The sequence below is a fragment of the Cornus florida genome, unplaced genomic scaffold, assembly GCF_030987335.1.
Source record: "Cornus florida cultivar Cherokee Brave unplaced genomic scaffold, ASM3098733v1 CherokeeBrave_3.0.0_Hap2_Chr02, whole genome shotgun sequence".
NCBI lineage: Eukaryota > Viridiplantae > Streptophyta > Magnoliopsida > Cornales > Cornaceae > Cornus > Cornus florida.
The window spans coordinates 85,204,240-85,228,015 of NW_026775572.1; the positions used below are offsets into that span (position 1 = coordinate 85,204,240).

At 35.0% G+C, this 23,776-nt stretch overlaps 1 pseudogene; it reads right to left on the reverse strand.

Moving 5' to 3' along the window:
- Window positions 1–23,417: 23,417 nt before the first annotated feature.
- On the reverse strand, window positions 23,418–23,516 carry LOC132297889 (small nucleolar RNA R71; annotated as a pseudogene).
- Between the last annotated feature and the right edge of the window lie 260 nt (window positions 23,517–23,776).

Sequence of the window (23,776 nt, forward strand, 5' to 3'; positions counted from 1 at the left end):
GTAATTACTTTATTTAATTACACTAAAACCCCACAAGTTAAGAAGAATTACACTAAAGTATACATTAATGCCCCTTTATGAAGGAAGTAAGCAATCAACATGCTTTTCTAGAAAACTAAAAATACCACTGTCATGGAAATCAAATATCATGAATGCATACAAAACCGGAATCAAATCCGACCACAAAAAGTGAAGTTGTAAAAGGAAAAAGGATAAACGAGAAAAAGACAAAATGTGAATAGTGTTCGGAAAAATAAAATATGTAAATGACACAATCCCTAAAGGAAGTTGTCAATCCAAGGAAAAGAGTCTCGGAAATCATTCCAGAACACTCGAGACGATATCAAGTGATGAAAAACCGAACCCAAAAAGGAAAAGACAACGAAAAAAAATTATCCGTGAAAATCCGGGTTATTACAGGAAGCTTCACATCCCTTACTTGATGAACAGTGTAATACTATTCTCAATCTTCCATGATGCTCAGTGCTTGGTCTTCAATGATGCACACTGTTTGAGCCTGAGAACTGAAGTCTTTTCGTGAAACCTTCAGATTGCCAACTTTTTACTGCTAGGCACTCCAAATGGGTCTTCACAGCTTATAGGCAAATAATAACACTCGAACTATAACTAGTTTAAACAGAGGTTCACTAGTTTGGTCACCTGAACTTTGTATGTAGGAATGAAAAATGGTCAGTCTAAACTTAGCTGCCCTGATGAATAAGCTTTCTTGTTGAGGATTAGTTTGGCCAAAGTCACATGCAGGTCTCGGAGCTTACTGAGTTGTCACTAAAGAAGCGTGCATGTGTTATGTGGTAGAACTTCACTATTCAGTTGTCGTCACCAGAGTTGCATGAACATGGAGCTTACTGTTAGTTCGCTATTGAAGTTAGGTCGATATGTCATATAGCTTTGTATACTGGTTTGGCCAAGCTTTGCTGACTTTTGAAATCTACCTAGAAAACCAAAGCTCTCTCTCTTTGTTCACCATTGGGTAGGAGCTCGCCAAAGTCTAGAGTTGTTCACACCATCATCGGAGTTACAAGCAACGTCTTGGAACTCACTGTTCGTTCGCCGGAGTTAATCTCTATTAGGGTTATATGCCTACAAAGTCATTAATGACATTTATTATAGATTCTAATTTATTAATATCATATATTAAAAAAAAAAGTGGTTGGCTTTGTTTCACTAGTTTCCTCTTTGTGTAGAGGCTTCTCTGCAAGTGGAGAGTTTTCTCGCGTTTTGTCAAGATGTCATGGATAGCGAGTGGATCTACTTTTGGATCTGTACATTCCTGTCTATGGTATCTTCCTTTTAGGTTGGTGTTCTCATGTCACACATGGGCGTGCCAGATGTTTTCGGTGTCTTCTGGGCTAAGCTACAGGCTATCATCGTTCTTCAGCTATGGGATCCTGGGAGTGGTCTCTGGGTTCATAATTTTCTTCAACTATGGGATTACGTGGGTTTCTTTTATGGGGCTTGCTATATACATCTCTGGGTGTGGCCTCACATTTTACTTTGGGACCTCATGTTTGTTTTTCTATCCTTCTCTAGTCTCAAGTTCTCTGGTTTGGGTTCCATGTTTTCTCCTATTATCATCGATGTACCTATAGAAGATCAAATCGGTTTACCAGCTTGGTTACACCGGTACCGACTTTCAATTGGGGGTTGTGTCGTTACTCGATTTTTATCATCGACAATTTCAGCAAGTTCATCTTTGCCTTTCTTTCCTTTTGATCCAGGTATTGTTACGGTTGTTTTATTCTCTTTTTTGGTGCTAAATTGCAATTTGTGTTGTTGTGGGTCTTGCCAACTTCCTTTGTTTCTTTCCATCCGAGTGTTTCCTCTCTATGGGTTTCCATAATGGATCTACTGCTCGATAGTGATGTGTCTTCTTCCCAAACCATGGAGTGTGAACTACAGATGGGTGTTATAAGAAACCTTTCAACAATGGGCAAGCTTTTGGTTTATGGAATTTTTGATGCTTTCTGGGATTGGCGGCGGTTTGTTGTGGCCATAGGTGTCTCCACTGCTCAAGTATCGCTAGCGAACATGTCCTTGTCATCTTGGGTTTTGGCGATCATTTCTTGTCTTCTATCAATGAGAAGTATTGTGCACTTGTCAAAGGCACTTATGACTTGGTCAATTTTGAGTGATAGACAAACAATGCTTTTAGGGTTACTATTTGTTCACGTGTACCTAGCTTTCTACCTTTTCTAGATCTATGGCATTCTACTTAGTCAGTACAATGTTGGTCTACAATATAAAGGATTTGCCTTTTCATATTATGTTGTGAGGGTATGCTTAGTTGTACTTTGATAAGTTTGTATGTGGTCAGGACCACCGCCTTGCATGACTTAGCAAGGGATGACTCATGTATTGCTTTTATGTTTTTATAATATGTTATATGTTTGCGAGGAAAAAAAAAAGATATTCATATAATATTGATAATACTATATTGGTTAAATCATGGGATTCTGATCTATGTAATCTATAGGAAATATAAATTTATTGGTATTCATAATTATAAATATTCGTGCTCGATCGAATAGAACTCGACATTCTATTTCATGAGTATACTGTTGGTTTTTAATTTGGTAGAAATACTAAGTGGAATAACTTATCCCAGTCATTTGGATGGGGTGATCCAAAACCAAACGAGTTGGGTGCCGGAAAACATGTGACGTGGTCGATCAAAGTGTTTTGTGTCGTTATGTGATGTCGTAAGTGTAATGGAGAAGTCCATTATCCAATCGGACGATCTGATTGTCTGTTTTCAGTTTTCTATCATAAGTGGGTCCTACTTAGAAAAGGTCTCGGGAGATGGAAATGCCATTCTTTTGCAGTGTCTAAAAGGTTGGTGTATTGAAAAGGGAGGGCAAAAATAGGATGTCTATCATTACAAAAAAGTGAAATTTTGGGAGTCTATTTACCTAGAGATGAAGTAAAAGGCAACACTTTTTTTAAGTCATGGACTTTGACAAAAGTAGGGGTGGCAATTCATGTTGACGAGTCGTGTTCGTGTCAACACGATTAGAGTTGACATGAACATGACACAATTATTAATCGTGTCAAGACCCCTTGACACGAATACGACATGATTATTATACGTGTAACATGACATGACACGCGTAACCCATTTAATAAATGGGTCAAGACTTGATACAACACGAAATGACACGTTTAAGTCATTTTTGACATACACATGACACATTAATTTATTCTACACGTTTAGCTAAATGTATAGGTCATTTTATACACGAATACGACACGTTTAGTTAATCAAGTTCATTGTGTCATAATCGTGTTAGTAGGGTCAAACACGAACACGACATGTTTAGTTAACAAGTCAATATGTGTCAACACGATTACGACATGAACACGATTAGCCTAAATCCAAACCCTCTTATTTCGTGTTATGTTAGCATTGTCGTGTCAAATATTGCCACCCCTAGACAAAAGCTTGACATGGATATAAATTTGCACTAGTTATTTCCTTAAATGTACCTCTTATTGTTCAACTAAAATCCCTTAACTAGCCCTCTTTTTACAAATGTGATACCCACGTGTAGAAAACATGGTACCTAGTTGAACAAAAGTGGTACTTAATTGTACAAATGTACTACTACGTGTTTCAACACTCGATTATCAAAAGGATGTGTAAATTTTTATCAGCGGTTGTCATAATGAGACTTCTACATACTGACATGCTGCTGTTGTCATAGTGAGACTCCTACGTACTGACATGCATTTATAGTATAACAGGTTATCAAAATATTAGTTCTCTTCTTGGTCACTAATATTAAAATTGTTGTGCACAAAATATTGTTCCAAGTTATACAAAGATGGTACTAAGGTGCACAAATGTGGCACATACGTGCACAAATGTGATACCTAAGCGTATAATAAGTGACAATGAATTGCAACTTCTTCACGAGATGCAACGCTCATGCAACGTAATATATATCATGTCACCTACTTTACAATACCATTAAATGTACAAAATAAAAAAATAAAAAAATAAAATTATATTGTGTACAGAATTGGTACCCATATTTGCAGAAAGTGGTACCTAGTGACACAAAAGTAGGACCTCAAAATACAAATATGGTACTCATGAAATAAAATTATAAAGGGGTAGTTAAAATGCGCACTTAAAAATTCATGTCATACATTAAACTTTGGTCAAAGTGTTGACTTTAAAAAGTGTTGAGTTTGACTCAATCTTTTAAATAAATAGACTACAAAAGTCCATTTTTTTTTTTTTTTTTTTTTTTTTGTAATATACCAAATAATAATAATAATAATAATAATAAATCTAAATTACATAAAGTGAGAGTAGGAGTGAGAACGAATTTGAGAGTGAAAACAAGAGAGTGACAGAATTAAATAATAAATAATAAAAATTTGAACAAAAATAGAAACACGCTCGAAACGTAAACGACATCTATTAAGAATATTGTGCAACTTAGTAACAAACCCAACCCCAGGCCACTTTCGCCTACTCAATAGTATGAAAATTCGAGGAGCCTCGAAAAACGGAGCTAGTGGAGTTCTTTTCATTTCTCACTAACATGTCCTTAAGGACAAGAATCCTCTCCTGCGCTGGAGAGGTCCTGCACATGGTTGGATTTGGTGCAGGACCTCTCCAGCGCAGGAGAGAATCCTTGTCCTGCCCTAAACTATATTGGATCAAGAATTTCAACACACCTATATACAACTAATTACCATTACCTATATCTCTATATGTATGAATCAAATGTATACAAAATAAATTCCAGTCACAACAAATTACCATATCTCTATATGTATGAATCAAATGTATACACAAGTTCAACATAAATTATTAGAAGGGGGTTGACCATGTTGTCTAATCTAATTATAATTTTCGGATTAACAAAAGTTAATTACTATATTATATATTGTAATAACATAAAATTTCGCCAAATTGGCACTAAAACAAAGCAGTGCTTTAATAATGTGAAGGTTCGAGCCTCAGTTAAAAAGTACGGAATTCAATTTGAATTTGGTTTGTTTATTAATCAAATGAATACGAACTCAGCTTTTAACTAAGTAGTACTGTCGCAACTCTTAGCCGAACGTTTTATTCGGTTAAAGTGATAAGTGTCTGCTTGTAAACCAATTTTGATTACAGTGCACCATCAAGTAAACTATCCTCGGGAACAGGTAATAATATCTCCACATTAAAGCAAAAGCTACAATCTTGCCTTTATATACGACCCATCACGTCCTCTCTTAGACCTACTATGTTCACTTCCTTTTTGTCTCTCTTTTCTGTTAACTAGCCAAGTTTGGCCAGCCATTGATCAACATTCACTTCACTTTGTAACCTCACACGATGGTAGGTCGTCACCGGCGGTGGTTCGTTGATTCTGCCGGTGGTGATAACGGTGGTAGCGGCCGGAGGCGGAGGGTTTTTTAAGCTGCGGCAAAAGAAGCAACCACAAAATTACAAAGCTTTGCAATTTAGAAGGGGTAGAATCGGGAGAGACATTATTTCATTGCGGGGAATTGAGGGGAGCGGTCCGAATTTAGCTTAGGTTAGGTCTTTAAAGTCCATGTTTAACCTGGGTACTATGACTTATTTACGTCTTTGCCATTTTCTTACTCCAATGTAAGAGATGCATACGAGGTAGCTTGAAGTTATATATACACAGACGTCATATATATATATATATATATATATATATATATATTTATATATATGTTGGGTTTTTATTATATTTATATATGAGTTTAGAAGACGCATGTCGGGTCATTGGAAAAGTTTGTATTGCTACTAGGGATGCATCACTTACACCTATCGTGTACTATATTTGGTTTCGATCTAATGAATTACAGGGAAATATATATGTATATGTATATATATATATATTCTCGGTTTCTCTCTCTTTCATTCTCTGTCACACACACGATTAATTTCTTTATTTTTTTTTTTTTTCATTTATCTTGTTCGTTGTTTTTTTTTGGTCAATTCGTGAGAGCATTCTCAATTGTTGATGGGCATATTGAACCCGTTTCACTGTGTCCAAGGAATTGTTGATGGGCATTATTCACTCAATTCATTGTCCCAACACATCCGATCCAAAATGAAAAAGAAAATTATTATCCAATCGTGAGAGCATTCTTACCTGAATTTATGTCCTCAACTGCCAAGGTGGGCCTATAAAATTTTATTTTCTAGGGCCGAATTACTAGTAGTATAAAGATAAATTTTAAAAATTTTATTAATAGAATTTGGAGAAGATATATGTAAGAAGATTATTAATTAAAAGTAAATTGACGTAAACTAAAGGGTGTAGGTATTATATAATTTGGAAGATAAATGGTAAGTCTTTTTATCTTAATTACCGACTAATATAAAGTGGTTGAATCTCAATTACCCGACTAATATAAAGTGGTTGAATCACGTTAGAACTTTTAAAAAAAATTTCATAAATATATATTTTTTTTTTTACTTATTTTAATTATGTTGTATTCAGAGAAAGAGTCGACAATTGAAGTCCAAAGATCTTTCGTTACTCAATTTGAAATTTTTAATTTTTTCTTTAATGTAAGTTTTCAAATATAAAACCTACCAAAAAAAACTAAATTGAGATTCTTTTAAAATTTTCGTGGACTGCATTTTAAATCTTTTTGGTATTCCAAATCTGAGGACCTTTGTTTATAGTATGATTTTCTAGAATTTTGTGATGTGGTCCTCCTTAGTCTTCACCTAGTAGTAATTATGTGGTTCAAAAGTGTCTCATGTCTCTACTTAACTAAATCAACCCCCACAAGTTTAGAAGGTGCGTTGAAAAATGTTGTCTTTAATGCGCCCTTTGAGTGTCACACTTATGGACTTCTCTCTTTAGCATCTATCTCATATCTCTATTCAACTAAATCAATCCCTGCAGGTTTAGAAGGAGCGTAAATATACTCATTGAATGACGGTCAAATTTAATCCATTAACCACAAGTGTTATACGGATTTTTGCCCACTCTGGTTGCCCTAAAAATTAGAATTTGATTCTTGGTAATATATATATACACACATACATTGGTAGATAATAAATCTTGTTATAATTTACAGCAAAAAATAGGAGTAAATAAATAGTCCTTGGCACATGTAGCTCGTTAACAGCACAGTAGTACTACTAGTGGAGACCATTAATTATTTTGTAGGTAGCCACCAATTAGGCCTGAAACTAGAGATGTAACCTACTTCACACTTTCCACGGTACAATTGACATTTGCAGACACCAAAGTTATAAGCCACCACAAACAGTTGGTTGATACAGCCGAATCTGTAGTATCAATTTTTAGGAACTGATGTTAGACTGGGTCATAGCTTAAATCAGGATTTTGTGACAGAGAGTAGATTTCTTGTGACCAATTCCTTCAGACAACCTTTATCGCTTTGTCTGGTATATAGCAAGCACATCAGAACTAAGCCTGCCACGTAAAGTCTAGCTACCCTCATTTCTCTTTTTTATTTCTCTTAACAGCATCGCCAGGCCAGTCCAGTTCTGGCGACCCAACCCACTCCAATGGGGTCGTCAAAATTGGACCAAATATTCATAATCGCTATATGTCATCAATTTTGGTGACCGTGGGCTTGCTTCTAATTGTGTGTGCGCGTTTTTTTTTTTTAAATGTCCCGACATTGTTCAAAGGTTTATCAAGGACTTGTTTAGCATCAACAGGCCAGTGACCTAGCGGTACCAAATTTTTACTTCTCAAAGAGAAATTAGAGGTTTGAACTTCCGTGGAGGCATGTGTGTATGAGTATCAAAAAAAAAAAAAAAAAAAAAAAAAAAAAAAAGAAAAAAAAAGCTGGTTTGGCTAAGAAATATGCCAAAAATAAGTTTTTTTTTTAAGTATTTTTTGGCTTTTTCTTTTTTTTCCTTGAACAATTGAGATTACACAGCGGTTAGGCACCCATTTTTATTTTTATAAAAATAATTGTTTAATTTCTTTTATTTCATAATGGATATCATATTGTTTAATTTCTTTTTAATATAACCATTTTAAATATAGCCCTTTAAAAAAAGAAAAAAATTAAAATAAAATATTAATATTTTTGAAGAACATAAACGCATCATTGGAGCATATGCGATAGCTAAAATTCGAAGAGTTAAAAACATTGAGGTGACTTTTTTTAAGGCTTATATAACTCTTAGAAAAATGCTGACGCGACAACGCTGGATTGTCAAAATTTGACAATGCTAATAAAGAAGTTAGAGCATTTCCAATGGGGCTCTCATTTGGGCTGCCAATTCAAAATATAGCAAGTGGGCTTAAAAATGGGTTCTCCAATGCAATGCTATTTGTGCTGCTACTTTTTAACTTTGCTATTTCTTATGCCAATTGTAGCAAAACAAATAGCAATTGCTATATGGGCTAGGGCTGCAAAAAAGATGGGACTGGCTCCAATTTTACACCATGTATGTTGCTTGCATAGAATAGTTATCAAATGGGTAAATTTTTTTTCTTTCAAAAAAGTTATATATATATGTATATATATAACCTACAAGTTAGAAACTACTAAATAGTACTGATCTCCAAAGCATCTTGTGATATCCCTGGCCTTCTAGGCCTCTTAAATATTGGATATATATACCTTCTGAATATATGTATTTGTACTTGAAAGGTCTAAACATATAATATGAAATTGAACAAATAATGAGGTAAAATTATTAAACAACATTTTCAATAATATGAAATTGAAAAAAACAATCATGCTCAGTGTGTTTTCATGTTGATATTAATCTAGAATACTAGCAGGAACAGAGTGATTAAGACCATTTTTTTTTCCTCATTATTTGCACAAAAATATAATTGTGAGCAGTTACATTATTATTGAGGCTCTCTACAAAGCATTTTGAACTCTCAAATTGTACATAACTGCCCTGCCGAGTTATTGTTTAGACAAAGAAAAACAAACAAATCAGTGGCTTAATGCCAAACCTTGGCTCTTCTATAGTACTACTCTCTTTGGATCTTTCTTAGTTCTCAGTAAAAATAAAACAAAAAATATATAGCAATATAGTAATTTGTGAACATAAGTTACATAAACCGTGGCAAGATAATCTGGTTGAAGGAGGAGCCATGCATAATAATAAAAAAAAAAGGTCAAATATTTTTATTTATTTTTAATAAGGCAAACAAGCTAAAAAAAATACAAACACTCTGTTTAGAGTCGAGAACGAGAATAGAGAAGGAGGCGATTGGGGAGGCTGAAATAATAATTATTAAAATATTTTATTTTTTAATAATAATATAATCAAATATAATATATATATATATATATATATATATATATATATATAAATTCCCAATTTTTTTTTAAATATATATATTATTTTGTTTTATCTCTCTTTTTTTCTTTTTTCTTTTTTTTTGGTTCTTTTTTGACCTGATATTTTAGATTTTTGCTTCTTTTTAATTAGGTTTAATTTTAGTTTCCTTTTAAGGTCTACAACTTGACTTCGAATGTGTTTAATATTAATATTATTTATGCACATATGAATGGTGGGAATGTTAGTTGAAAAAGAATGGTGGTTGTGTCAAAAAATAGCATTTTGTATGAAATTCACTATTGGAGCAGAATTGCTAAAATGTAACATTTTGACACTGCAGCAACTATCAAAATATAAATTTGGCATGTGAAAATGACTTTTAGCATTGGAGATGGTCTTAGATAACAAAGGATCACTTGGGTCACTAAACAAATATTAGGATGAAAGAAGCATAAAAGGATCTCAAATGTTTGCCATTGAAAATATTTTCAAAATTATTAAATATTGTGCCATAGGAACTCACTATTATTCCTTATTTAGTATTTTAATTAGATAGAAATTAGAAACCTTATAATTGGATAATTAGTTGAGACTTTTTGAAAACATAATGCTAAATATATGAATAAATATTATACATTGAATTAATGAAGAGTACATAAAGGCCCTAAAGGAGAATATTTGGGGATAGTTAAGTGATGATCAAGTCATTTATACATGTAACTAGATATGTGTAGGTATACATGGCAAGTAGCTAGGTAAGTGTAATATTCTTAATTTTTGGAGATTTATTTAATTATTTTAATTGTATTTTTATTTAATTATATACCTATTTGATTATTTGTTTTTGTATTTAATTGTGTGTTTATTTAATTATTTTATTTTGGTTAATTTAATTTAATTGCTTTGGCTAATTGTATATGTGCATTCTTTTAATTGATTTCATATATGATGTGTTTATTTAATTAATTTGCTTTAAATGCTTAATTGTTCTAGTTAAATGATTGTTTATTTGATTTTAAAAGTTATGGATTTAGATTGTAGTCCTTGGACCAACTAGATGGGTCCTGGATTATTTGGAAGGGATCCTAAATGGGTTGGATATTGACTTATGGAGATTAGTATATATATATAATGTTATGTTTTATTAAAATAATTATTTATTATTATAATTAGTTATTTTAAGTTGTCAAACATTTGTTAGGACTAGGATATATGTAATATATATTTATTTATATATATACATATATTATAGATCTAGAAGAGAAAAGAAAAGAGAAAAGAAACAAAGAGGGCGAGAGAGAGAAAAGGCGTGAGAAAGAGAGAGAGAGAAAGCCTGATGAAGAAGAAGAAGAGGAAGAGATCTGTTCGTAGGTAGATCGGATCAGTGGAGTGGACAACGGTACGTAACCCGAAGGCTACCAGCGTTAGAGAATTGAAAAGAATAAGGAAGAAGGAGTTTAACTTTCGATCCAAAAGTTTAAGGTAAGTCCTCTGTTCTACACTTCTCCCTTATGCCTGTGATCTATATGACTCTAGTATAACTTTAGGGATGATTAAAAGATTAATAAAATCTGTATCCCCGTTTAAATTGATATAGAACATAGGTTTTGTGAATTTATGTTCATAATTGTTCTTGTCGAATGATTTGTTAAATTAAATGCCTATATATGATTTAAATGGATTTTTACATGTTATATTGATGTAAATTTGTGCATTAATGGGTATGGGACTTAGTAACACACTTTAGGGCCCTTAACTATGGAGAACAGGGCTAAAAATCCATTTCATAAAACAACGCTTGAGCACTGTGTTACAACGCTATTTTTGGGCAACAACGCTCGAGCGCTATTGGTTAGTGCTTGAGCACTACTGTAGCAGATTAGATAAAAAGGAGTTTTTAAGGCCGATTTAATTATTTAAGGTCCTGAACAATGTATAGGGACTTAGGAAAGGTGATATGTGAATTTAAACAGGCATAATAATAATGATGCATGCAATTAGAATTTATTTAATTATGAATTTGTGAATTTAATCTTATAAATTGTTTTAACAGTTGTGATTAAATGTTTAGCATGAGATATGTTTGTGGAACTCTTAATTGGCTGTAAATATAAATTATCAGTATGCGTAGGGTTCAGATTATGTTGAGATAATTGATATAGGAAGTTTTAAATGAATATAAGTTATTCTTGTGATTTAATAACATGAAATTGTATGTTATTTACTATTATGATATATTATGATTTTAATCAAGTGTAGATCTGTATTTTATGATCCTAAATATGATATATATACATATATATTGTTAGGATATGGCTATTATATATTTATAAATATATTTTTCAACCCATTGTTAGGATATGGGTATGGTCATTGTGATAGTATACCATTGTCAGTATATGGTTAGTTATATCTATAGTGATATTATGGTTACCATGATACGAGATTAAAGTCTCGTAATCATTGGTTAGAGTGGAGGCTTGATGTGTGTTTTTTACTTATCAATAATAAAATACCACTCGCAATAGAGCGAATCCTTGTAAGATAGGGTTATGTTGAGGGTGTCGAACCTCAAGGACTGTAGTGGTTTACTGAGTCTTCAATTAATACTATTTTAATTTAGAAAGATGATTTGATTTGTTGTAGTGCAATAACATAAACAAAAAATAAATAAAGTAAAGGGATTGAGATCAGAGATAGAGATACTTAGGGGTTGACTTCACCATGATCTGCCTACTATGGTTAACTGTTCAACCTTGGGATTTCAATAATTTATATACCATATGAATTGAACTCAATAACATTCATTTAATTCAGTTTTGAAGAAAGATGTTTCATTGAACTTAGCTAACTATAACCTATCAAAAATTGGCACGAATTATTCGCCTACCTACTTCTAACTAATGTTGCAGTATGATGTCTTCCCTAAGCATAGATTATGAAAGAGTACATTTAAGAAAAATGTTTGAACACCATTACATGATCTCCATTCTTATGTCTGACAGGGCTCCGCCAGATATCGTCCAATAAGAATGGATTGATAATAATTTAAGAACAATTAAATTTAAGACAAGGTATTAATCATTCAAAAACTATTTAATCATTAAAAACCAATTAAATTAAGTCAATTGCCCATAATCATGCATTCAAAATATATAATATATTAAATTCCCAAAGTACATAACAATCAAACCATAATATTCGGATTCGGGCTACATCAATGCCCTAAGAGAGGAATTAACTACTCATGACGACGCAAGATATCATCTGTATTGTTATGGTCTTTATCGCCATGGATTGCTAAAACTTCTTTTGGATCTTCTTCTTCAAAACCCTAAAAGCCGCCGTGAGAGAGAGATTGATGGATGGATCCTTTAATGTGCCTTCTCCTCTTCTTTTATAGTGGAGAACAAGTCACAATCCCCTTTGAATTGGTTTTACAGCTTTTGGTAACAAATGGGCCTATAAAGAAACAAAGCGGAATGATTTTAGGTAATTCCAGCATGTATTTTTAACCTCCAGGATGCCAGAGCTCGAGCTATAGAGTCAGGGCTCAAGCTTAACCTGTCAACAGCTTGTTCTAATGTTGTAATGTGATTTTGACCCATTTAGAGCGCAAATCTCAAGATTACTATTAGAACCAAAAACATTGGGCTTCGAGTCTTCTTTCCATAGCCACTAAGTTTACTCAATTTGGAGTTTCGAGTCAAAAGTTATACCCAAAATATTGAAGTAGGTCCAGAATTTTCAGCAATGTTCGAGCCTCGAGTGGTTGTGCTTGAGCTTTCTGAGTTAGTCTCGAGCTCTGGAAGCAAAATTTTTCTAAAACATCTTTTTATTGATGGTGCTCGATCCTCTTTTCATGGTGCTCGATACCAAGGTGTGGGCTCGAGCTCTGGGGCTGTGGGCTTGAGCTTTAGGTACTAGTGCTCAATCCTTGAGGCTTGGCACGAGGTCTTGGGAGCTTGGATCAACTTTTTAATTCTGACGCATTATGTGCTCGAGCTCTTAGGCAAAGGCTCGAGCACCCTGTGGTCAGGCTCGAGCTTGGTAGTTCAAACCTCGAGCTTTCTTGTCTTGGTGGAATTTCTTGTTTTTATCTGTTGTGCTCGAGCCACAGAACTGAGGCTCGAGCTTCTGAACTTGAACTCTTCCAAAATTCACCATTTTGACTCCCGGCTTATTTCGGATGACCGGCAATGACGCGGTAAACTTCATTACCATTCTTTTCATCATAAAGGCCCGGTTTTAACTGCTTCTTTGGGATAACACCTAAAAATATGAAATAAACATCAATCAGTATAAAACAGGATAGATGTATCATTTTAGGTCTTAACATACGTATGTTGAGGGGCTCGAATATGCAATATCCAGCGCTTATCAAGGCGTATATTGCCAATTGAGATGGGTGGTTGGATTTAAGGATGTAAGTGCCTTGGTAGAAGGAGGACTTAAGAGCACCTTTGTGTGCGCTTTGCATGAGATACGTACTCACTATCCGGTTAAGTCTGCCTTAGTCCAGTGAGAGTCTTTAGTGTGTATATTTATACATATCGACTATGCAGCTATTGCATGAGTTAGCTATAGATGTGTAGTTTCTTCAGGTATCTGCTTGGGTTGTCGTAGAAATGACTTGTTTGTGAGTTTTGACCCACATTTGTTATATTTTTTCAGGTCCTCTCAGTAACAGAATTAGTGTTTTTTTTTTTTTTTTTTCTTTTTTGCAGATCAGAGACTTGGCATCATCACTATTTCTGTGTCATCGGCGTAGGATTCTACTTTCTGATTAGTTATTTCAATTTTTAGACAGTTGTTTATTTTTAGTTATGAGATTTTATTAGGGGTCCATATATGAGGATTCCCGAGTTGTATTCTTTTGGAGAATTATTTCTATTAAGATTTTATTATTTACTTTTAAGGATTAATGGGTTTTATTAGAGGAAATTTATTTATTTATTTATTTATTAGTTTTCCCTTCAACGTTGTTATTTCTTTATTTATTTATCTTTTTATATTCTGTGTTTGATTATATTAATTATTTGATATTTCCCTCGGTTTTGTGCGTGAACCTGATCAATCTGTGTTCCAGAATCGAGGGGTATCATAGTTGGTATCAGAGCACTCCAGGTTTAAGTGTCTCTAGGGTACGTTATTTCATTATAAGACTTCTGCGTTGGGTACTCTTTTACTTAAGCTTAAGTTTAGGATTCATTGTATTCCTTTAAGGTCCATTAAAAATCATATTGACGTCTATCTTTCTATGTTAACAAAATGGTTAACGCTGGAAGAAGACGGGAAAGAAAGCAGATCAGGAGAACAAGGCAACAAAGGAGAGCGACGTGTAGACAGTAGAATCTTTTACGACGTTAGTAGTTTGGAAAGGAGCAATAATTGCCTTTGTTTTAGGAGGAGGACCAATGTAATACCCCAGAATTTCTGAATACGGGTTGGCTAGGCCCACTCTCGAATACCTGGGGATATCAGAAACATTATGGCAATAAACGAACATAGATTACAAAAAGATAAATAAAGAATAAATAAAATATTGAAAGAAAACTAAAATAATAATTAAATCCTCAAACGTACTTTTATTAAATAATAATCTCCTCTGATACCAATAGTCCTCTAGAATACAACTCGGGAATTCATACTATATGGACCCCTAGAAAATCCCAAACTGAAATAAATAACAATAACAACTATCTACATTTGAATACTGAAACATAAACTGAAATTCTATCTAGAAAACCGGAAGAATGATGATGACTGGTCTCTGCTCTACACGAACAAAATCTACACCTGGTACTGACATAGATCTGAAAAATAAATAGTGGGTCAGGCCCACAAACAAGTTCTTTCTACTACATCTCACAAAGACCTATGGAACGAATACATCCTAATTAACTTATGCAGTAGCTACATAGTCTGCATACATATAGATACACATTAAAGGACTCTCACTGGACTATAGGGCAGACTGCACTAGATAATAGGTAACATGCAAAACCCGTTGGTAGTAATAAGTACCATCAATCTACCAGGGTACACAACAATCCACTATATCCAGTTATGCATCCCTAGGGTAATATACGTTCCCTAACCACCGATCCTGAGAACTATAGCTCATATTATGGCACATATCTATATATATAAATCCATATCCTATCCAAAACATAAAACATCATATCTGCCATAGTATTTCAGTCAACTAGACTCAGCTAATCAATCAGCTGAGAAAGGGGTGACAATGGGCATAGATAGTGACAATGGCAGATTCTAGGGACAGTAGCCTTAGAAGAAGCATAAGGGTGGTTCAAATGCTTAGAGAGATGGGACACCTATTCAGAGACAGCAGAATGGGGGACTATCGGTAGAACAGGGTCAGCCACAGGCTAACCAGTAGAGAAGGCAGTTTGGTACCTTCAGGGGTAATTGCTATAATTATGGAGAGCTTCGACACACTTCCAGGCAGTGTCCTAAGACCAGATAAGGACATCAGGTGCAGTAGGGACAAAGGACACCATTACCTTTACCTGCTCCACAGATTCCACGTATTCAGGGATAGACATTCCCAGCTTTACTAGTGCCACAGCCGCTACAGGGACAGACATCGCAGCAGTTGCATTATGGAAGGGTGTATAATCACATACTACAGGATGTTCAGGCACCTCAGGCTATTTAGGGTATGTTTCCTATACATGGTAGATATGGTCGTGTTTTATTTGATACGGGTGTTACATATTTATTCGTGTCTAGTTCATTTATTGCATTATCTGGGATGACCACGCGGTTATGTGATAAACCTCATAGTATTCTTACACCTATAAGTGATACTTCTATTTTGCATGCAAGTGATGAGTCTGTGACACTAGATATTGCTAGACTTAGATTTCTAGCCAATCTATTGGTCCTGGACATGCATTCTTATGATGTGATACTTAGGATAGATTGGTTATCTCACTACCATGCCCAGGTTAATTGTTATGATAGGTCTATTGTGTTTACTATACTAGGTCAGGATATGTATGTTATTGCTATGCCACATTATAATGGGGGATCTAATACTCATTTATTCTATATTGAGGAGGAGTTTAAGGAAGAAACTACTGTAGCGTTGGATAGTATACAAATTCAACATAAATTTCTAGACGTATTTCAAGAGATTCCAGGGTTGCCACCGAGTCAAGAGATAAACTTTGTGATTGACTTAGCTTCAAGCACTACACCTATTGCTAAGGCACCATACAGGATGGAACCAATGGAGATACGAGAGCTGAAGGACCAAATTAAGCAATTACTTAGTCTGGGTTTCATTCACAGGAGTATTTTGCCTTGGGGAATGCTAGTTTTGGTTGTGAAGAAAAATGATGATTCACTTCGCTTATGTATAGATTACAGAGAGTTGAACAAAGTTACTATTTATAACACGTATCCTTTGCCTAGGATTGATGATCTTTTTAATCAGTTGAGGGGAGCTACTTATTTCTCTAAGATTGATTTACGTTTTGCCTATCATTAACTATGAGTTAGGGAGCAAGATGTCCTTAAGACAACGTTTCTCACTAGATATGGTTCTTATGAGTTCCGTGTCATGCCTTTTGGGTTGACAAATGCACGAGCTATCTTGATGGATTTGATGAATAGGGTTTTTAGGGCTTATTTAGACCAGTTTGTCATCGTATTCATTAATGATATTTTGGTCCATTCAAAGTCAGAGGATGATCATGCTAGACATCTTTTCATAGTGTTGTAGACGCTTCGTGAACATTAGTTGTATGCCAAGTTTGAGAAGTGTGAATTTTGGCAGCGAGAGGTAAAGTTTCTAGGTCATGTGGTGTCAAAGAATGGGATAGCTGTAGATCCAGCCAAGGTATCTGATGAGCGCTGAAAAGTGCGCATTTAAACCCCTTAAGCTTAGATATTTTAGAACCTTTATCTATCTTATTTTCCCGCTTTACATTGATTTCGTGTTATTTCCATTTTCAGGTACTTATTCCCAAAATAAGCTAACTGAGCCAAATAAGAGCAAAAATGAAGCAATTCTGGGATGAATCAAAGAAAGGAGCAAAGTAGAGCAAAAGGAAACAAAGGGTGGAATTTCAGCAACTTCGATTGATCTCAATAAAAGTTCGATCGATCCAACTTTCATCGATCTTAGCACTTCAAGATGGATCTGAACCATGTTTGTCTTTATTCAGAGATCTTAAAGTTCGATCAATCCAACTTGATTCTCTGATTGATCAAACTTTCTTGTCTTTATCCACATGTCAGATCTTATCCAGCTGTACCACCCTACCAACCACTTTTGTCCTTTTCCCAAAAATATCTTCAAAATATATCAGGTTTGTTTTTATCCAAAAAGGCACCGTCATAGAGGATTGATCTAGCTTAAGTTCGATAGATCTCAGCCATGTTCGATTGATCCAAGCCCAAGGTTCGATCGATCGAACTTCCTCCAGTGCGAAAAAGTTAAATTGCCAGCTCATAAAAAGTTATCCTTATCCAATCATTGGGAGAATATTGGAGTACGTGCCAGATCATTTTTGGGTGTCACCTAACCTACCAAAAAGGGGGAATTTGAGCAACTTTTGTGGGAGGATTCACACACAACCATAGGGAGAGATTTTTAGAGAATTCTTAGTGAGGAAGCAAAGGAAAAGAGGAGGCTAGAGACACCATTGGAGGTTCTTCATTAACCAAGGAGCAGATTTCTTCCATGGAGCTTGCCCTTGAGGGTTGGAAGACATTATCCATGAGTGGCTAGACATCCTCTTGGGGCTAGAGTTAGCCCTAAGCATGCTTTCTACATCTTGATTTATGTATTATTGAGGGATTTGTATAGTGATATATGTTTTGGCATTTATTTATACATAGATCTTGTTTATTCAATGATTTGTGTGGTTTAATGCTTCCAATTGACCATTTCATTCTATCCATATGTCTATTTATGCTAGAATAGATGTTCATGTGTTTGTCTCTAGATTTTGTGTTATTGATGCATGTTTATGTGTGTTGATGCTATGGATTTAGAGATTGTCAAGACATAGTGCTTAATAGAATGCTCTTATGGTTTATTTGATGGTTCATACTCATTTCTTGATGGATTGTGCCTCTCCCTTAGTTTAATTAGTTTAATTTCATTTCTTTAGCTTAATTGTAGTGTAGTTGTAGTTTAGATGTTAAATGGGAGGACACTACATGCTTGTTATTTGATATTCCATGCTTATGAATGCAAGTAGCATATGTCTCTAACCTTGTGATGTGTTTGGATTGTGAGCTTCATGAAAGGATTAATGGCTTAGTTTGATATATTATGCTATCCACCATGTTGCTTAGACAATATATGCTTAATTTTTCATTCTTGCTTGTTGAAACAACCACACACACACAATATATTGCAATACATGTTTTCCCCTCATTAATCATTCATTAAGGGTGTAGGAAAGTATGCTTAGTAGTGATCTCTAAACCCCAAGATCTCTCTCTCTCTTTTATTCTCTTTATTGCATTATTGTTTACTTTAGTTTAATTTGCATCTAGTGTAATTCAACCAACCAACCACTATTTTGATCTCTCGACCTACTAACCGTAATCTTGATTCCTCAAGCTTGTATAACCCACCAATCCCTTGGGACGATCCCTACTTACCTTAACTATATTTTTAGTGAAAGGTAGTGGAGGCAATTATAAATGTAAAACTTGGCCCTCACCTTAATGCACTTCTCTAAGCTATGTGGTGAACGACGCACCATAGTTTTTGGCGTCGTTGCTGGGGATTGATTGAAGGCAACGTCATATTTGTGGAATCAATTAAGAATTAGTACTCCTTTGATCATGTCTTTATTTTATTTTCATTTTTATTTTTCTTTACTCATTGTGTTTGTTCTTGTTTGACTTGGAGCATTAAGCTAAGAAGGTGAGCAAAGGAACATCCAAGCAAAGGAGCTAAGCAAGCAAGGAAAAAGGTTAAAATTATAAAAGCTAAATTTTTTTTTTGGAGTTGAAGTGCTAAAGGACCTTTGTGAGCTTTTTCTTACTCAATCTTTAGTTAAATCGTTGGCCCGCGTGGAGGCTTGTATTTCAATTCTTAGATAAATCGTTAGCTCGCGTGGAGGCATTTTATTGTTCTTTGCATATTTTTGAAAGCATGGGAGTATAGGAACATTATATGTGGAGGTAGTTTGTTGTTGATTGATTTGTTGTGAAGGTGAAGTGTTTGTTCATTACTTGTTGCTTGTTGTGTCTTTTTGTGCATGCATGGTCGTAGGTCATTAAATCCTACTCTTGTCCCTCTTAATTTGAATTTAGAATCTATTGTTCGTACACCTAGGGGAAGGGGTAATTTTGATCATTCTACTTCTACAATGGAAGTGAACAATGATGACCATGTGGAGGACCTTGGTCACATAGACCAACAAGGTATCCTCCATCCCAATGTGCATCATGATTACATGCAAGTACCATTAGGCATGCCAAGGCCATTCATTCACCAACCACAACAATAAGGCCAAGTTCTATTTGGAATGCCAAGGCCAATGTATGCTCCACAACCTCCCATCATTCAAGGAAATCAAAATCAAGGTGCCCATGTTGCACCTTAAATTGCTAATCCTCCTCTTAGAGCACATCATTATGAAATCAAGCCACAAACCATTCAAATGCTTCCTAACTACCATGGACTTCCAAATGAAGAACCCTACAAGCATTTGGATGAGTTTCTTGAAGTTTGTTCTACCGTAAGATATACGGACATGCCGGAAGAGGTCTTAAGGCTTAAATTTTTTCCATTCACCCTAAAAGACAAGGGAAAATATTGGTTCAACAATCTTAGGCCTTTTTTAATAACTTCTTGGGCAGAAATGCAACAAGAGTTCTTGCAGAAGTACTATCCAGTTTCTAAGACCAATTCGAGAGTTTTCATATAGGGATGGGGAAACATTTCATGAGGCATGGGAATGCTTTAATGAATTGTTTAGGAAGTGTTCATGATGAGCACTGAAAAGTGTGTATTTAAACCCCTTAAGCTTAGGCATTCTAGTATCTTTATCTATCTTACTTTATCGTTTTAGATTGATTTCGTATTATTTTCATTTTCAGGCACTTATCTCGAAAATAAGCTAACTCAGCCAAATAAGAGCTTAATTGAAGCAATTCTGAGATTAAACAAAGAAAGGAGCAAAGTGGAGAAAGAAAGAAGCAAAATGAAGCAAAACAGCAAGTTCGATCGATCCAAGTCCAAGGTTCGATCAATCGAACATTGATCGATCTCAGCACTTCAAGATAGATCCAAGCCTTGACCCAAAGCACTTAAGTCCAAAAGTTTGATCGATCCAACATCATTCTTCGATCGATCGAACACCTTTGTCCTTATCCAAATGATTGATCCTATCCACAGCTGTACCACCCACTAACCACTTTTGTCCTTTTCCCATAAATGTTTCCCATAAATATCTCAGATTTGACTTTTTCCAAAAAGCTCAGCCAGTTGGATCGATCCAGCCTAAGTTTGATCGATCTCACTTACTTTCGATCGATCGAACTTCCTCCAGTGCAAAAAAGTTAAAATTCCATCTTAGTGAAAGTTGTCCTTTATCCAATCATTAGGGAATATTGTGTGCACGACCTCAGCTCATTTTGGGTGTCATTTTGACCTACCTATATAAGGATAAGGATTGCTTTTTCAAGAAAAAAAAAAAACATTATTTTTTTTCATATCATCTCTTGGAGAGGAAGCTTAGAGGATGAGGAGGCTAGAGACACCATTGGAGATCTTCATCAACAAGGAGCAAACCTCTTCCATGGAGTTAGCCCTTGAGGGTTGGATCATCCTTACCATAAGATGCTAGACATCCTCTTGGGGCTAGAGTTAGCCCCAAACATGCTTTCTATATCTTAATCTTGTGTATTATTGAGGGATTAGTGTTGTAATTAATGTTTTGATACTTTGATATATATAGATGTTGTTTAATCAATGATTTATGTGGTTTAATGCTTCCAATTGGTCATTTCATTCTATTCATATTTCTATGTATGCTAGAATTGATGTTCATGTTCTTATCTCTAGATTTTGTGTTATTGATGCATGTCTATGTCTATTAATGTCATAGATTTAGAGATTGTCAAAACATTGTGCTTAAAAGAATGCTTTTATGATTCTCTTGATGGTTCATGCTTATCTCTTGATGGATTGTGCCTCTCCCCTAGTTTATTTTCATGCTAGTAGTGTAGATGTAGTGTAGTTGTAGTGTAGTGTTAAATGGGAGGACAATCTATACTTGTTGTTTGATGATCCGAGCTTTTGAATGCAATTAGCATATGTCTCTAATCTTGTGTTGTATTTGGATTGTGAGCCTAATGAATGGATTAATGACTTGTTTTGATTTATTGTGCCTTTCACATGTTGTTTAGACAATATATGCTTCATTGCTTAGATATATTGTGCCTTTCACATGATATTTAGACAATACATGCTTAACTAGTCATCCTTACTTGTTGAATCAACCAAATACACACACACCAATATTGCAACACCCTAATTGCCCTCATTAATCACTTGTCAATAATATAGAAATGCATTGCTTGGTGGTGATCTCTAAACCCCAAGACTCTTCTCTCTCTTACTTACTCTTAATTGTACTCTTTTGCTATTACTTAGCTTAATTTAGTTGCTCTTTAATCAACCAACCAACCAATTGTTTGATCACTCGACCTATTAGCCCTAATTGCGATTCCACAATCAACTCCGACATTGCTCAATCCCCACAATCCCTTGGGACGATCCCTACTCACTCTTGCTACGTTAGTAGTAGTGTTGGTAGTGGTTTTTATAAATTTAAACTTGACCCAAAAAGGCTTTCCTTGAACCACACATTCACTACATCAATTTTGGCGTGTAGGAACAGCTATCGCTCGTCAAATTTTAGCACCGTTTCTGGGGATTTGTTGATTAGATTTGGTAACGTCGGATTTGTGGAATTGATTAGGATTAGTACTCTTTTGATCGTGTTTTTACTTTATTTTTCTTTTTCTTCTTGGTTACTTATTGTGTTGTTCTTACTTAAATAGGTGCATTGTTGGAGAGGAAGCAAGTAAAGGAGCCATTGAGCATTCAATTCAAGCAAGCAAAGAAAGGAAAAATGCTAAAAACTTAAAAAAAAAAAAATTTAGCTAAGCTAAGCTTTAAAATTTGGAGTTGAAGTGCTAAAGGACCTTTGTGAGTTTTCTTTACTCAATCCCTTAGTTAAATCGTCGGCCCGCGTGGAGGCTTATTTTTGATTGTCTTGCATCATTGAGTTAAAGTATGGGAGTATGAATTTAATGTTTGTGGAAGAAGTCTAATTGCATTGTTGTGAAGGCACAGTGTTTGTCATTCTTTGTGTTTGTTGTGTTTTGTATTGTGCATGCATGGACGTCGTTCATTGAGACCAACTCTTGTCCCTCTTGATTTGCATCTTGAATCCATCATTAGAAATCCTAGGGGAAGAGGAAGTTCAAATAGAATCAATCTTTCAATGGATGACCATATTGAGGACCTTGGTCACATAGACCAACAAGGTATCCTTCATCCCAATGTGCATAATGAAAGCATGCAAGTACCATTAGGCATGCCAAGGCCATTCATCCAACCACCACAATAATAAAACCAAGTTTCGTATGGAATGCCAAGGCCAATGTATGCTCCACAACCTCCCGTCATTAATCAAGGAATTCATAACCAAGGTGTTCATGTTGTACCTCAAGTAGCTAATTCACCTCTTGCTTTAAGAGATCACTTTGTGCCTAATGAATACAATGCACCCACATGCATTCAATTGCCACCATTTAGAACACATCATTATGAAATTAAAGCACAAACTATTCAAATGCTTTCTAACTTTCATGGATTTCCTAGTGAAGAACCTTATAAGTATTTGGATGAGTTTCTTGAAGTATGTTCCACCGTAAAATATACGGACATGCCGGAAGAGGTTTTAAGACTCAAACTTTTTCCATTCACCTTAAAAGACAAGGCAAAGTATTGGTTTAACAATCTTAGGCCTTTTTTAATCACTTCTTGGGCAGAAATGCAACAAGAGTTCTTGAAGAAGTACTATCCGGTTTCTAAGACCAATGCCATGAGGACCTCAATTCGAGAATTTTCACATGGGGATGGTGAAACATTTCATGAGGCATGGGAACGCTTCAATGAATTGCTTAGGAAGTGTCCACATCATGACATGCCCAAATGGCAATTAGTTCAATACTTCTTTGAGAGCTTATCAGACAACTATAAGGGTATGGTTGATGCTTCCATGGGTGGCTCTTACATTGATAGGTATGAGGATGACATGTGGCGTCTTTATGAAAGCATGAGTGAAAATTCTTTGCATAGAACACTATCATCCAAGAATGGTAGAAATTCACAAGGTTGGAAGAGTGTAGGCTTGCATCAAGTCAAACATTCAAATGAAATAGCCGCCGAAATGAAGTCTTTGTCTC